We start from the raw sequence: 14,799 nt of genomic DNA on the forward strand, positions 1-14,799 counted from the left end.
TGTTAATATGGTGTATCACATTGATTGATTTGCGTATATTGAAGAATCCTTCTATTCCTGGGATAAACCCCACTTGATCATGGTGTATGATCTTTCTAATGTACTGTTGGATTCTGTTTGCTAGTATTTTGTTGAGGATTTTTGCATCTATGTTCATCAGAGATATTGGCCTGTAGTTTTCTTTTTTTGTGACATCTTTGTCTGGTTGTGGTATCAGGGTGATCGTGGCCTCATAGAATGAGTTGCAAAGCATTCTTATAATTGTATTTTAAATACAGTCTACCGGGAGACATTTATTTTATTGTTTGTGTATTTTCATGGGTATCTCCTCCCTAAATATGACCACATTTCAAGTATGCATGCTCTTTAAGCCTATGACTTAAAACGGTTATTTTAAAGCACCATTTATTAAGCCCTGACCTCATGCCAAATTTTGGGTGATGTGTGATGGATGCAAAGATGAATGACACACAGTCCCAGAAGCTCACAGCCTCACAGAGGAGTCAGGCATGTCAACACACATTTAAAATCTGCCTAGAACTAGGTCCAAAGTTCAGTGATAAGATACAGGAAGCCATGGAGACAGGATCAGGTATGGATGGGGAAGAGTGATCTGTGGTTACAGAGTTGACTCTAAGCTTTAAAATGATCTCTCTTGGGAAAACAAAAATCTTGCTACCTCATCACCTGAATTCATTTGACTTATTTTTCTTTTCGCTGTCATAGGGTTTCAGAGAGGAATTAACATGTAACGGGAGGAATTCTTCTCTCAGTTTGAAGACTGGGTTTTCAATCAGCAGCGGTCTCTTGGTTTCATTAGGTACCGGGATCCTTATTTCTAATTGCAATTCATTAATTTTGTGATGTCTACATCCTTCCAAGCTGTTAGCTGCACTTTTCTGAATGCTTTCCTGATATGTTCTACACGACTAAGTCCACAAGTCAAATAGCATTGTGTGGTTCCTTGTTAACATACCTGCAGCATTTTAGGAAATTATTTAGGAGCTAACAAATAAGTTCAAAGTTGTACTCAGCTGTAGGATGTTCCACGCTGCTCTGGGCATTCATATAAAGAGAAAACCAGCTGCAGATTTGGACTCTGAATTAGTGGCAGTCTCTGTTTATAATGCAACCCTACTTTGACAATTCTAATGTTTTTAAAGAAAGACTTAATATCTAATTCTTCTTATAAGAGAGTTGGCTTGCTAACTCCAAGTTTTAGATTTTTTTTTTTTGATGGAGGATGGTCATGACAGGATTCTCTGGCCTTATGGAAAGCCCTGTGTAACATATAAAGCAATAAGCTGTGTACCAAACTAGAGTTTGCTCTGTGTGACTCTTCAATACCCCACAAAGCTACCCAGCCCTCGTATTTCAATTCATTAAATACACAGAAAGTAAATTTGAGCTCTTCACCATATGACACTTCTTGGAAGTGTGAAAAAGCATCACAGGAGGGCCAGTGTTTCTTCAACATGATTTCAGTACCGTCCCTGTGCCAGACTGTGCTCCTTTTCAGGGGCTTTCCTACAACAGCCTGGAATTAGGTCAAGGATTGTGAAATCAGTCCCTCTAGGTCACTGGTCATTAGTGGAAACTCAATCGAACCTACCTTTACCGGTATCCTAAAGCAAAGTAGTGCCGAGAACTGAAACGACTCATAAAGTCTTAGGAGAAACTGATTTTCTCTTTTTATCTGAAATCAAAAATAAATGTTCTCTTTTTACCTGACAAATTACCTCCTATGCATTTATAACTTATGCATGTCTCCAGGGATTTACTGCATTTTAAAATGAGCACTTGAGAGATCTGTGCACATATGTGCCCATATATGGCTTCCTGTTTTATTATATCAGGCAGTTGCCTGCTTCTGAGTAGGAGAGCGATGAATAAATGTCCCATGGCGGGTTGCTGGTGAGAGTGTCGTGATTATTTTGTTTGAGACAGAGTGTGCTTGTATCCCCATTTATTTTAGGGAGAGGAGCAAGGTGCTTGCTTTCCAGAGATCTTTCCCAAAGTCCTCTGCAAATGTCCTCTGTGAAAATGCCAAGTGTTTGGAGTGATCGTTTCATCATCAGGAGCACGAAGCTGGACATCTTTGCAGATGCTCTGAGTAACTCTATCTCTGCTGTTGCAAAGCACTATTTCTCTGCAATCTAATTTGAGACTCATTGCGAGTTTGTATTCAGTACCCCCCTTTTTATGGTTGCTTCAACTCAGAAGAAGGGATTGAGAAGCTGTTCCAATTTGGTATTTAAAAAATGTTACCTGGTGAAATCTATGATCAAAAAATTAAGGAAAAAAGTCCACTAAAATTGTATACACATGAAGTATACATATAAATTTCCTACAAGATGCTCCTTGCTTACTGGCATATGATGACAGAGACGTTCTCATTCCCCCAGATCTGCAGTAAAATGGAATTTCAATGCATGCCATTGTTCAGTTCATTTTTTCAAAGAGGCCACAGACACTTCCGATGGTGTCAATAGTACAGTAAGTATTATGTATTCCACGGGAGGACCTGGGTTGGCAGAGGAGAGACGCAGCACAATTTTCAATAGCTTGCGGTTATTTTCACACGAACCAGATTAGGGGAAAACAGCAATTCTGAGTGACACTGGAGAAACAGAATTAAAAAGACTTTGTTCCCTGTGCTTGCTCATACCCTGCCATTGGCCACCGCTGGGCGTTACGGTTTGTAGCCATGCACATGACATTGTTTCCAGTGACATTCTGGCCTAACCCAGGGAAGGAAATGCTAGCAATTTGTCAACAGAGTTAGCCTTTGAGATTTCTGCTTTTACAAACTGAAGCTCTGACTGGCACCTGAACTTTAGAAGGTTTATTTAATGCTAAAGAACTTCAACGTTTTCAGGTTACCCTTCAGTTCAGGATTTTCCACATGTTTTATCCAGTGATCCATGACTTACCTCTGCTTAGCCCTCTAATCCCCTTGCTCTTGAGGTTGGCTTCTCTTGGCGAGTTTCTGTAAGTTTGGCCATGTGTTTTGCCCGGAAGCTTGACAGGCTGGCTGAGACAGCACCCATGTTCTGGCTTTTCAGGCAATGGTGTCCTTACTTCACACTCCATCTGACTGCTTTACTTTTTTCCACCTCTGCAAACTTAGATCTTTTCACCACTTAGAGGCTTGAGGCTCCAATTACAAATGCTCTAAGGCACCCATCCGCTGTGCCATCCTCTTTCTGCCATTTATCTCCGGTTGCTATACTGTCCTATAGAGTTTCTGGGTCCTATCATGGTACCTGCATAATGCTTTACTGCCCCTGAAATGTGAAGAAATAACACCGATTTGTCATTTCAACCAATGCTTCTCTGCCAGTGTTCTGATGATGAGCCCATGGGCTAGCATGTCCAGTGTGTTTGCTTGTGGAGTGAAGAACGCACGGACCCAGGTGCAGCTGTGGGGCTTCCATGGAGTCAAGGTGGAGACAAAGGGCTCAAGAAGAACTGGGGTTAGGTTAGCAAGTAGATAAGAAAAGACAAAACAGAAACACGACCTTGTTTCATTCTTCCTGTTTGGATGGGTGGTTTAAGCAGCAAACTGGCCACCTGCAGTTTTATTCGCTTACAGAAGAAACTAAGCTTCATAAATTATCTCAGAGAGTGCCACATGAGGAAAAATCCTGGAAACTAGTGAGCAAGCTACTGTATACAGATAGTGACGTCGTGGCTAAGAAGCGGAGTGGAATTAATCTGCACCTCAGGCCTGGCCTCTAAAATAGTTTTCGTAATCCTTTTTTCACGCTTACTCTCCTGCGTGATTGAAAGAGAAGGAATCCAAGATGGTGGAGCCACATGGTGAAAAGAAGCCAGATCCCCGGGTCACACTGAACACAACAGAGTCCTTGGGGCAGGAGAAGGGAGGTTCATGGCAGAAGGGTTTGGGTTCTGGGCACGTGCTCTGGGGCAAAGAGACGAGTGGTCGAATGCTTAGTAGGTGTCATGCCCGAGCAAGCACTGGGGATGTCTGAGGTGAGAGTGCCAAGGACTAACGGGGAGGAGTTGACCTGTGGCAGGTACTCCTCATAGAGATGGTAAATACTGGTGGATCTGTAGAGTGTAGAGGAAAGAGAAAGACTGACAGAAGATCTCCGAAGTCCTTAAAGATTCAGGTGCCTGAGTGGTGATGGCTGACCTTCTGCAGGCACCGAGAGAGAGGGAATGCAGGAGGCAGTGGCTCATGCATCCCACATTTGTGACTAATGAAAAGGAATTGAGAAAAGTCCTCTGCACTTGTGTTCAAAGGTGGACTATGGTGAATGTCCAGAGAATGGAAAACAGGTTTCCCCAGGTACAGAAATACATTGCAGACTCAGTGTCGTTGGAGATACAAAGGGACCTTGGTTCCTCATGTCATTAGTATTAATTTGTAGGGAGGAGAGAGGGATGTGGCTGATGCGTCTCTGAGGGTAGAGAACTATACTGCAGAGTCAGACCTGGGGGGCAGAGTGAAAGTCGGTGAGGCCCCATGACTGAGACCTGTCATGATAATGAGGCTCTGGAGTGACGACAGGCTTGCCCCGCATCTCGAGGCACAGGGTTCTCCAGATGCCTCAGGGGACTTCACCAGCCATGCTGCAATAACTATGCAACTAACACAAGCAGGATTGCTGAGACCAGGCAGACAGACGACATCTAAAAGTCTACGGTCTGTACGGTATGATTAAGGTAAAGACACAGAATAATACACCCAGGTTTCTGTTCTTTGGAGCAGTGTCTTAGACCCAGGTTGGAAAACTACTAGCCTTAGAAAAATGGGGATTTCTGATTTCTGGATGATGATGAAACTCTAGGACTTGAGGAAGCAGACATATTCACTTCTGTTACGCTTGTAGGGAGGGTGGGATTTTTCTGTTAAAACCCCCAGCATGGTAAGAACCTGCTTGATTCTATGGGGGAAGCAAAGGATGGCTTGGAGTACCTGGGGAATGAGGGCCAGGGGACTCATGGAAGAAGAAGTGAACCCCATGAATGTTAGGAGTTCATATGACAAGTTGATTCTGGTCCTTTCTCTTCTCTCAAGTGGATGGAGAGAAATCAGGGGAGCTGAAAACTCGTCAGAGAATTCAGTGACTCTGCTAGTTAAATCTAACCCTCAAACTGCTGCTGCTCTTTGGGGGCTAAGGACACTCGAGTCCCATTCCTTGCTCACAGAGGCCTATTAGAGTTGCCCTCCCCGCCTCAAGACTGAAGAATTAGAACCAGGATTGACATGTGTGAGTATGCGAGAAAGCAAACGCTGAGACAAATAAGAACGCGGAGTAACGACTTCATTGGGCTCACATCCACAAACAGTCACATCCACAAACAGTAGTGTTTGGTGTGTGGTAGGTGTTTTCACTCTGGGACCAGACCCAAATAAGTGTCCAAATAAGTAATTTGTTTATATATTTCTTACCCATCTGTCAGTGAATAAACATATAGGGTAGAGCCTTGGCAAGGACTACAAAGTCTTTATGCAGTGGTGGATGGAACAGGGAGAAAAAGGAAAAGATATAACAAAATCTAGTGTTTCCTCCCATTCAGGGGATTAAAAGCAAATTTTTGTCTTTCCCCATATGTGCACTGAGGGAGAACGCCCTGCTGAAAAATTAGCTAGGACATGTTATATCATCACTCCATTCGAAAAATTACTATTTTACTTGTGTAGTGGTGTGAAATGGGTTTGTAGAAGAGTGTTAGCTTTACTACGGATTTGAGAAAAATAGATTCGATCTCAGGGTAGGTGCTCTGATGAGTAAATTAAGAGAATAACAGCCAATAGGCTGACAGAGTCCTGCAACCCAGAACAACACAATGTTGTTTACTTGGGGTTGGTGCATAGGAAATAGACCAGTTCAAGAGAGGGAAAGAGTATTATAGCTTGGCATGTTAGGAATTGCCTATAATGCAAGACAGGGTGAAAGGTTAGAGAAATTCAATGGGAAGGACCTGATTTTTTATTGATCAAAACAGCTTTGGTCAGAGGCTGTGTCTCTTCAGTGGTAGAAATAGGGATTAAAATAGGAATCGACCACAAACTCACGTTTCGTGTGATAGCCATGGGTATCTTTGAGAAATTAGATGAAGGACCCAGAACTGACATATACTGAGCTGTCTTCTTACTGACATTGTCAGCATCTCCATCATTATCACCATGCCTTCCATTTTTATTTAGCTTCTACTGTTTTTGGAAGTATGTTGGGAACGTTTCCATCTGTGACCTCACTAATCCTAACAACAGCTCTGGTAGATAAAAATATTACTGACGTTCATCATACCTGCTATTATGCTTTTTTCCTGAACACAGAGAGGGCTGCCCTTCCTGTCCTCCCCCTGGCTGGGCGTGGCCATGTGCTTATTTCTAGCCAATGGACAAAGAGGGGAACTGGTATGTGCCACTGTCAGGCCCAAACACTCAATTGCCAGTGGGAGACTCTGCTCTACCTTGTTATGGAAATCTAGGGGGACACTTTGTGTTAAGATGGCAGGGTCAAATAGTTAGGTGGCTTGGATCCCTGAGATACCTTCTGGTCCCACAGGGGACTTTGCATGAATAGGAAATAACATTACTGTATTTATTACTATAACATTACTATATTTATTTATACTATTACTATATTTAAAGCCACTGTGTGGGACTGTTTGTTAACACAGCAGCACCTAGACTCTCTTTTTTCTACAAACTATATCTACCTATGAGTTACATTTTACAGATGAGAAAACTAAGGCCTCAAGAAATAAGAAGCCTTTCTTGATATTGCACATTAGGTAGCTGAGCTGGCGTATGGATGTGTCTGTTTTTGCCTTCAAAACCTGATGGTCGCAAAATAGTTTGGATAAGTTAACCAGCTAACTAGGATCTGCTACACTGGCAGCACTGTAGAGGAATGGTAGCTTAGAAAAGCAAAGGGGAAAGTCTTCGGGGGGTATACATGAAACAGGTTTTGAAGAGGAAATGCTTGTGTTTTTTTGTGGTGACATATAAAGTTACCAACACAAAACACTTGGGAACCTTCTTGGAAATGACTTAGTTTTCTTGTCTAGGACCTTGTATCTGTGTCTGTATTTTAGGTTCTTTCTCTCATGAGTTGTTCAGAAGTTTACAGAGGTCCCTGCTGCCAAGTATGGAATACAGAATAAAATACGCAACAACCACAAAGGACCCTTTGCTGTGGTCTGACACAAGCACAGCTCATTCATTCGTGCTATGCTTGAAAATATTAGGAATAACTGTGGCCATTGCTACCTGTGGCAAAACACCTTGCTGTGGATGGATGCACTGCTAATGACCTCCCAGCATGCAATATGGCTCCGAAATCGTTTCTTGGTTTCCGATGCAGGGTGACTGGGGTGTTTTTCTACATCCTGAGTAGTGCCTGAGCACCTCTGTGTGGTGCTTTCTGACAACAGGGTGGGGCTCCGTTTTGTTAAATACTGTGGGTAGGGATGATTGGCAACTGCAGATCAAATGAACACTTGCTTAACCTGTCAGAGGAAAGACTAGGTGGGGAAAAAGTACTACAAACTCCCTTCAGATACATAGTTTCAGTCCTTTAACATTTCGTTCATCAGGATGATTTCCTTGTTATGACATCTCATGTTTTCCCATTTCAATTCTTTAAAGAATGACTAACAGAGCTTCTAGCTCCCCTTCCTTCAAGACCAGCCGTCAATGTGGGACAGGAGAGAAGGCAGGGCGTGTTCCTTACGAGACTGCAAATTCCTTGGCAGACAGGATTTGGCCTTACTCACCTCCTCCGCCCAGATCCCAGCTTGCTACCTGGCACACAGTAGGCTCTCAGTCAGCGCTGGATGAGAGAACAAGGAGATGACCAGCTTCTTAGCTCACTCAGGCTCAGATGCCAAAGGAGCTCCTGGACACCACTTCATTTCTGATGTTTGAAATGTGAATTCTTGTCTCTAGAATAGTAAAGAAAAGAAATAATTGTAATACTGTAAAACAGAATACGAAAGGACTGAGGTCAGCTGGTTGACTAAAAAGTAGAAGACCAGTGCCCTAAACTTGAACCCTTTTACCATGTGATTCTGCCTGGAGAAGTGAGTCTGGGGAGAAGACTGCAGCGTTGCCCCCTTCTCTGTCCTGTCTGCATGTCTGTCTGGTCTCCGAAACTGCCTGCATAAAGCAGTCTAAGCTCCTTCAGGGAAGTGCTACGGAGGCAATGTGTTTCCATGCCAGGCTTCCTAAGGATTATGAGAACCAGGTTTTGATATTTTCTAACAGTAAAATTTAATTAAACTAAATGTACCTCAGGGAAGAATAATGTATGCAAACTTATCACAAAATCAAGCACCATGGTGAGAAAAAGTGAGAGCTTAATGTGGATGAATTCCAAAATATCTGGCTTAAGCAACAAAACCAACTTATTCTGTTATTTCCCCTTAATATGTTGTGTGAGTCTTTCAACAGTTGGTTGTTTTATAATAGTAATCTTCAAGCTTATTTCTCCAATCAGCCCGCCTGTGACAGTCCTTCTTTCTCAGTAAACACTGAGATACAATCAGTCTGCCGCAGATGCTCCTTTATTCTGTTACCGCGGCATAATCATTTGGGGAAATCTGTGAAACTAATGCAAAATCTCACAAAGCTATTCAGAAATATGGATTGAAAATGGAAGGCTGGGAAAATAGCTTGTCATAGCCCATTAGCAGCTACACAAGCTATTTAAGGAATTATTTTTCAAACGTTTCCTTTTGCACATTACTTTAAAAAAAAAAGATCCAAACTTGTTTGTTCCTGAAGAAAAATGGGAACATTTATCACAGAATGTTAAGTCCGTTTGCCAGGCACATGCTAATATGTCCACTGGAATAAATGATGTGGCTTGACTTAAGGTTAGCATGTGCATTTTTCTCAGAGAGAAACAGCATTTCTGGTGTTATTTTTATTGAGAAGCGAGGATATTAATGTAAGTAGACTTTAATGGTATAATTTCATTTATCTTTGATGAGCGAGATTCTGTACTTAACAATTGGCCAGTACTTCATCAGAGAGGATGTTAGTTCTTTCATTTTTTTCTCTTCCTCCATCGTTTTATAAATGTTCATTCACAACTCTTGCTTCTCTCCAGCCTTCTCTAACACCGGTGTCTTTCTCCGATCATTGATTTCTCTTTCTTTATTTCCCAATCAATGGTGTTAGCTTCATATTTGGATACACTATCGTTCTCTGAGATGTCAGCAATTTTACTTGTTTTTCTCAACTCCTGATTAAGAAAACAACAGGTTTCTGTTGTCTGTTTTCTGGGTTTTTTTCTCCCTATGCTCCAGGAAGGAAAAGAAGGCATCTAATACTTAACAGTCACTGTGAGCCTATTAATACATTTGGGGCATTCTACTGAGAGCTCTTATGACAATGTGTTATATTTTATAGGATGGAAAACTGACATTAAGAGGTATTGAAGGGGGCTTCCCTGGTGGCGCAGTGGTTGCGCGTCCGCCTGCCGATGCAGGGGAACCGGGTTCGCGCCCCGGTCTGGGAGGATCCCACATGCCGCGGAGCGGCTGGGCCCGTGAGCCATGGCCGCTGAGCTTTCGCGTCCGGAGCCTGTGCTCCGCAAAGGGAGAGGCCACAACAGTGAGAGGCCCGCGTACCGCAAAAAAAAAAAAAAAAAAGGTATTGAAAAACTTGTCTAAATTTTACCGATCGAGTATATTGCAGAGTCAACATTTAAAACCATTTCATTCTGACACTCAAGCTCCTGGTCTTTCCACTTGCACAGGGTAACGTAGAACGGTCACTTCCTCCCTCATCTGGCTGATCCTCTAACAGCAGAGTTAGAGACAGAATCAGCATGGGCTGTGTAGTCAGATGTACCCTAGAACCGCTTACTCACTCTACCACTTACTGCCTTAGCAATTTACTCAGTTTCCAGTTAAAATGAGAGTCAGCTTACCAATTTAAAATGAAAACCTTGTAGGTAACGTAGCACAACGCCCAGTTATTAGTCACAGCCAAAGAATGAGATTACTATAACTATGACCCCAAGTGTAGGGTGCACATTCATCCTGGAAAAGAGTCATGAATTATTTTCCTTGATTTGACTCTATCTTTAAAGCTCAAAACTTCTACTCCCCACTCCCTCCAACACCCCCAGGCCAATGGAAAACAAATACTTATAGGTTGCTTAGAGGACCTGCAAGTCTAGACCCCTGTGCTGGTTACACTGCATGTGAGAGTGATAGACTCACACTTTCTGCTTTCTCCTCATCCCCAGAGAGAAGTGGAAGTGCTGGTAAGCATTTGGGTCACATCATTCTGGAGCCCCTGTCCCGCCAGCAGAAACAAGATGGCCAGTGACACTCAACCTCAGCCGTGGATTGAGTGTATGTGAACCCAACATATGTACGGCAGATGTGTAAAGAAGAGATAGGTAATCTTGACCTTGACCCTTGCTTCCGGAAGCCCACGCAGCCATAAGAAGATGCTGCTGTTTTCCATGAGGTGTCTTTGGAGACTCTTTAGACTTTCTAGAACATACAAACATTTGAAATCCTCTCAAATGTGAATTTCTATTGATATATTCACAAATAACTATTAATCAAGTCTGGAGTAGGGATTTATGATATTTATGAGAAGCACATAAAAATGGGAGAAAATATAAATTTCAGGGTCCTAAAATGAGCATTTCCAAAAGGGTTCGCCCTGCCAGTATCTTCAGTGATGTCTTCTGAATCCCACTTTGGGAGAGCAAAGGGGCACCTCGTTTTGCTATCCCAAACTCTTCTGCAGAGGATGGCTGAATGGAACAAAATGTAAGTTCACCGTGTGTTATGAACCAGGGTGATTCTGATTCAGTTCATGACAGTTTGTACCCTAAGTCTATACTGGAACTTTCTGATATCTCCTTTGGTGCTTATTCCTAAGAATGTTTATTGTTTTGTGTTTTTTAATGAGTTTGTGTGAGAAGCTAGTGGGCGTGGTGGTGACACACATAAGGAAAAAAGTCTGGAGAACTTCCAAGCATTTCAAAACGTCCTTCTTCTCCCATCTCCAACCAACTGCCCTCAAGCAGGGCTATAGGGCGATGTACCAATTTGCAGTCAGTCACTTTAGGTGGTTTTGAGAGAACCAGGTGCTCGGTCATCCAGGGAAAGCCGTGTGCTGAAATTTAGGGGAAGCTGTGAAAACCACACTCTCCCCACCTTACCTTCAACCCAAATCATCTGCCTTACCCACATTTCACAAATATCAATTTTGTTCTAGAGGGTCTGTCTAGTGTGTAGGATTTTGTGTCCCCAGCTGTCCACTGTGCATATGCAGGTATCCTCAGTGACTCATTAATCTACCACCAACCATCAATTAGGGTATAAGCAGAGATCAAGCTATCAGGCATCCCACTGAGAAAGTAGGAGGCTTTCCAGCTCGAGGGCTTTGCCAGGAAGGAGGAAGGTGAGGTAGGAGTGACCTGTAGGTGATTTTTTTGGGGTGTGTATATGGCCTGTCTGTGGGGATAAGTGAGGAGGGAAATGTGGAGGTGTCAGATGAGACAGTAGGAAGGAGAGCCTAAAGACACACCCTCTGTATTAAAATACTGTAGGATATTACAGGGAAGTGTATCCCAGGTTTCTTTATAAAATCGCCTTACAATGAGTAGGGCCAAGATGGCCCTAATGTTTTCTTCAGCTGGACTAAACTTTCAGTAGGGTCTTCCTGCTTCTAGACCCCTGACCTTCCTTCACTTGGAGGCTTTACTCCAGAAAACTTGCAAGTAGAAATTCTTTTCTCTACCTTTTTGAGATGCAAATCTTGCTAAAAGCCTCTGGCTGGCTTACAACTCAGGGCTCTTTCTCAAGGACCTGGGAGTCATCCCTTTGAAATGTCGTCGCCAAGGAAGATAGCACACCTATTTCCCGGTTTCTGCGGGAGGGTAGGAGCCTCACTTGCTACAAGTTATAAAGGCCAGCTAGTGAACACAGATGCCCTAAAATCCCACCATGTCAACCCTTTGGCGCTGTGTTTCAGTCAAGTTCAGGAGTAAGTGCTGCGCTCTCTCCCGTACTGCAATAGCTTCCAATAAAGGCTTAAAGGCTCTCCACCTGCTTAACCGTGTTTGGTGCAGTTTCTGCTTTGACAGTTGGGTGAAAACGCTTGGTTTTCTTTCTTACACACAGAAAGGGCTAAACTCACCAACTGCTTTAGATTTTCCACAGGCTTCAACAGAAAGGAGTCCTGAGGTGTGGAAAGGGCCTCTTCTGTGGTAGGGTGCGAAAACCCAGAAACTTGATATCTTTATTGAAACAAAGCCAAACCAAATAGTAGAAACGGGTCTTTTTTTCCCAGGTGATTTAGTAACTCTTTACTCCACTGGGTCACCACTTAGGATAGTTTTTAAAAGGGCATCATTGGTATCTAAGTGGTACAAATCACAAGTTCAGCTAGAGGGCAGCTCTTGGTTTCTCCAACAGGCAGATACAGCCCTTCTCTCCATGTTTCCATGACTTTTTTTTTTTCTCTAAACCCGGAAAAGTGATATTTACAGTCAAGCCCTTCTTGAGAAGCTTGTAGGGTATAGCAAATGAAACCATCTACGGTGTCAGGCTCATTCCCGTTTCCGCCTGTTTCTCTCTTCTTTGCCCTTTGGTAAATAAGCAGCATCATTTCTCTAAGGCTTTGTTTTGTCTCTTAAAGACTGGTGAGAATAATACCTATCTTTTCTAATGATTAGGTAGAGGAAAACTCAGAGAGCCTTGAGCCTCCGGACTGAATGCATTATATAAAAGTAATTACTTAGTGTGAACAGCTAGGAGGTATTTTATTCTAGTCAGGGGGTGCCTCTGGTATTTATTTTGCATAAATAGAATGAGCTTAAAGGAACCTCAGCCATCACCTCCTCTAATGCTCTTATTTTACAGATAAAGAAAATGCATGAGGGCTTCCTTGGTGGCGCAGTGGTTGAGGGTCCGCCTGCCGATGCAGGGGACGCGGGTTCGTGCCCCGGTCCGGGAAGATCCCACGTGCCGCGGAGCGGCTGGGCCCGTGAGCCACGGCCGCTGCGCCTGCGCGTCCGGAGCCTGTGCTCCGCAAAGGGCGGGGCCACAAAAGTGAGAGGCCCGCGTACCGCAAAAAAGAAAAAAGAAAATGCATGCTTCTGTGATACTATGAAACTGAAGTCAGTTAGGCTAAGTGTAGAAATTCCCATGCCTGATCTCATCCAGCTGGTCTCCTCCCCAGACCTGGAGCGTCGCCCACCCTTGAGCATTGTAAGGAGGAAGAGCCCTTCATTAACAGCCTCTCCTGAGAATCTGCTGACTTGGAGGAAAAAAATTCCCCCAAATCGATCGGATCTCAACTCAGCATCAACACATCGCTCCTCCCTCCACCGACTCCGCTTCTTGCTAACTTTGTTTACCTGTCTCTGTAAAAGGAAGGTTTCTGCCTGACCTTCAAGACACTTGCAGAATCTTACAATAGGGCTCTTCTTCCTACTGTCATAGGCTTCCTCCCCCTGCTTGAATTGGTCCCCTCCCCTACAACGAGGGCCCTCCTCCTCCTACTGCAATAGTTTTCTCAAATAAAATCTCTCCTTATCTAAGTCCAGGTTTGTTTTCATTTGATATTTCTACTCAACCATTATACCAGACACTTGTTAACTCGTCGTTTTTTGCACTGCTCACTTTATACTTATTTGCATTATTGGTTATCTTTCACCACTCTAAGCTCTTATTTCCCTAACTATAAAATAAAACTACTTGATAGAGACCCTGCTTTATGTACGTACTTTTTATATCTTCCTTCATACACAGGACTATACTCTGTATCAGGTAAGGGCTTAATGACTATGTGTTGTTTGAAATTGGTTTATTTGATTTTCTTCATATAATTAATATCGATATGTACAGCATATATTTAATGAATATCACTTTTGTGCAAGTGTAGAAAAATAGGAATCATAGGTCTTGATCTTCAAGAATGCATGATTTAGTTAAGGAGATAAGAATTGTTGTCAGGCAGTTAATAGCTAAGTTGCAAAAGCAAAGGCATACATATTCCAATGGAATGAAGAGAGAGATGTAGCCTCCTGAGGTTAAAGAAATCCGAGAGGAGAAGGGATTTTCAGTAATCCTTGAGTGAAACTGAGAGGGAGAAGAGAGGGATCATTCTAGGCAGGTGGACCGACTGAGTAAGGACTGGAGCTGGTCTGGCCAGTAGGACATCATTTAGGAAGTGGTTGGATAGAAATTCCAAGAGTTTCATGAACTTCAGATTAGAAGAGGGCTTGATTTTTCATTTAGCATACTTTTAAACCAATTTACTGATTCTCTGCAATTAATTATAATTATATACAATTAATTATGTGTTGACTTTTACTGGGCTAAATATTAAAGGGATTAAAAATATGAGATGAAATGGATACAGGTGCTTTTACTGCACAAGATACGGTAAGAACTTCTAGGAGTCCAGTTGTTATAGACATTCTGCCTATTGACAAAAATTCATCAACAATACTTGTTCACATTTCTGTTTTGATTGAAAATTACTATGACATGATTCCTCATAGTGAATGAATGGTATAAGTACCTCTCCCAAGAGCTTTTGCCAAGACACTTTTTCTGTGTCTCCTCCTGCAGTGGTGAGATGGGCTTTCTTGAACCTCACTGATAGTAGGCAAGAAACTGAAAATCTTCTGGATTATTCTACCTCAAAGACTGATCTATTACTCACATCATCTTTTCTCCCTGGCTGTTTTTTATATCTTATTACTGTCTTGGGACACAATTTTGCTTTTGCTTTTGGGTATACTTATGTAGTCTGCCTGATAGATGCTAAAAATG

Source organism: Physeter macrocephalus, chromosome 19 (genome assembly GCF_002837175.3).
Source record: "Physeter macrocephalus isolate SW-GA chromosome 19, ASM283717v5, whole genome shotgun sequence".
In the NCBI taxonomy this organism is placed as follows: domain Eukaryota; kingdom Metazoa; phylum Chordata; class Mammalia; order Artiodactyla; family Physeteridae; genus Physeter; species Physeter macrocephalus.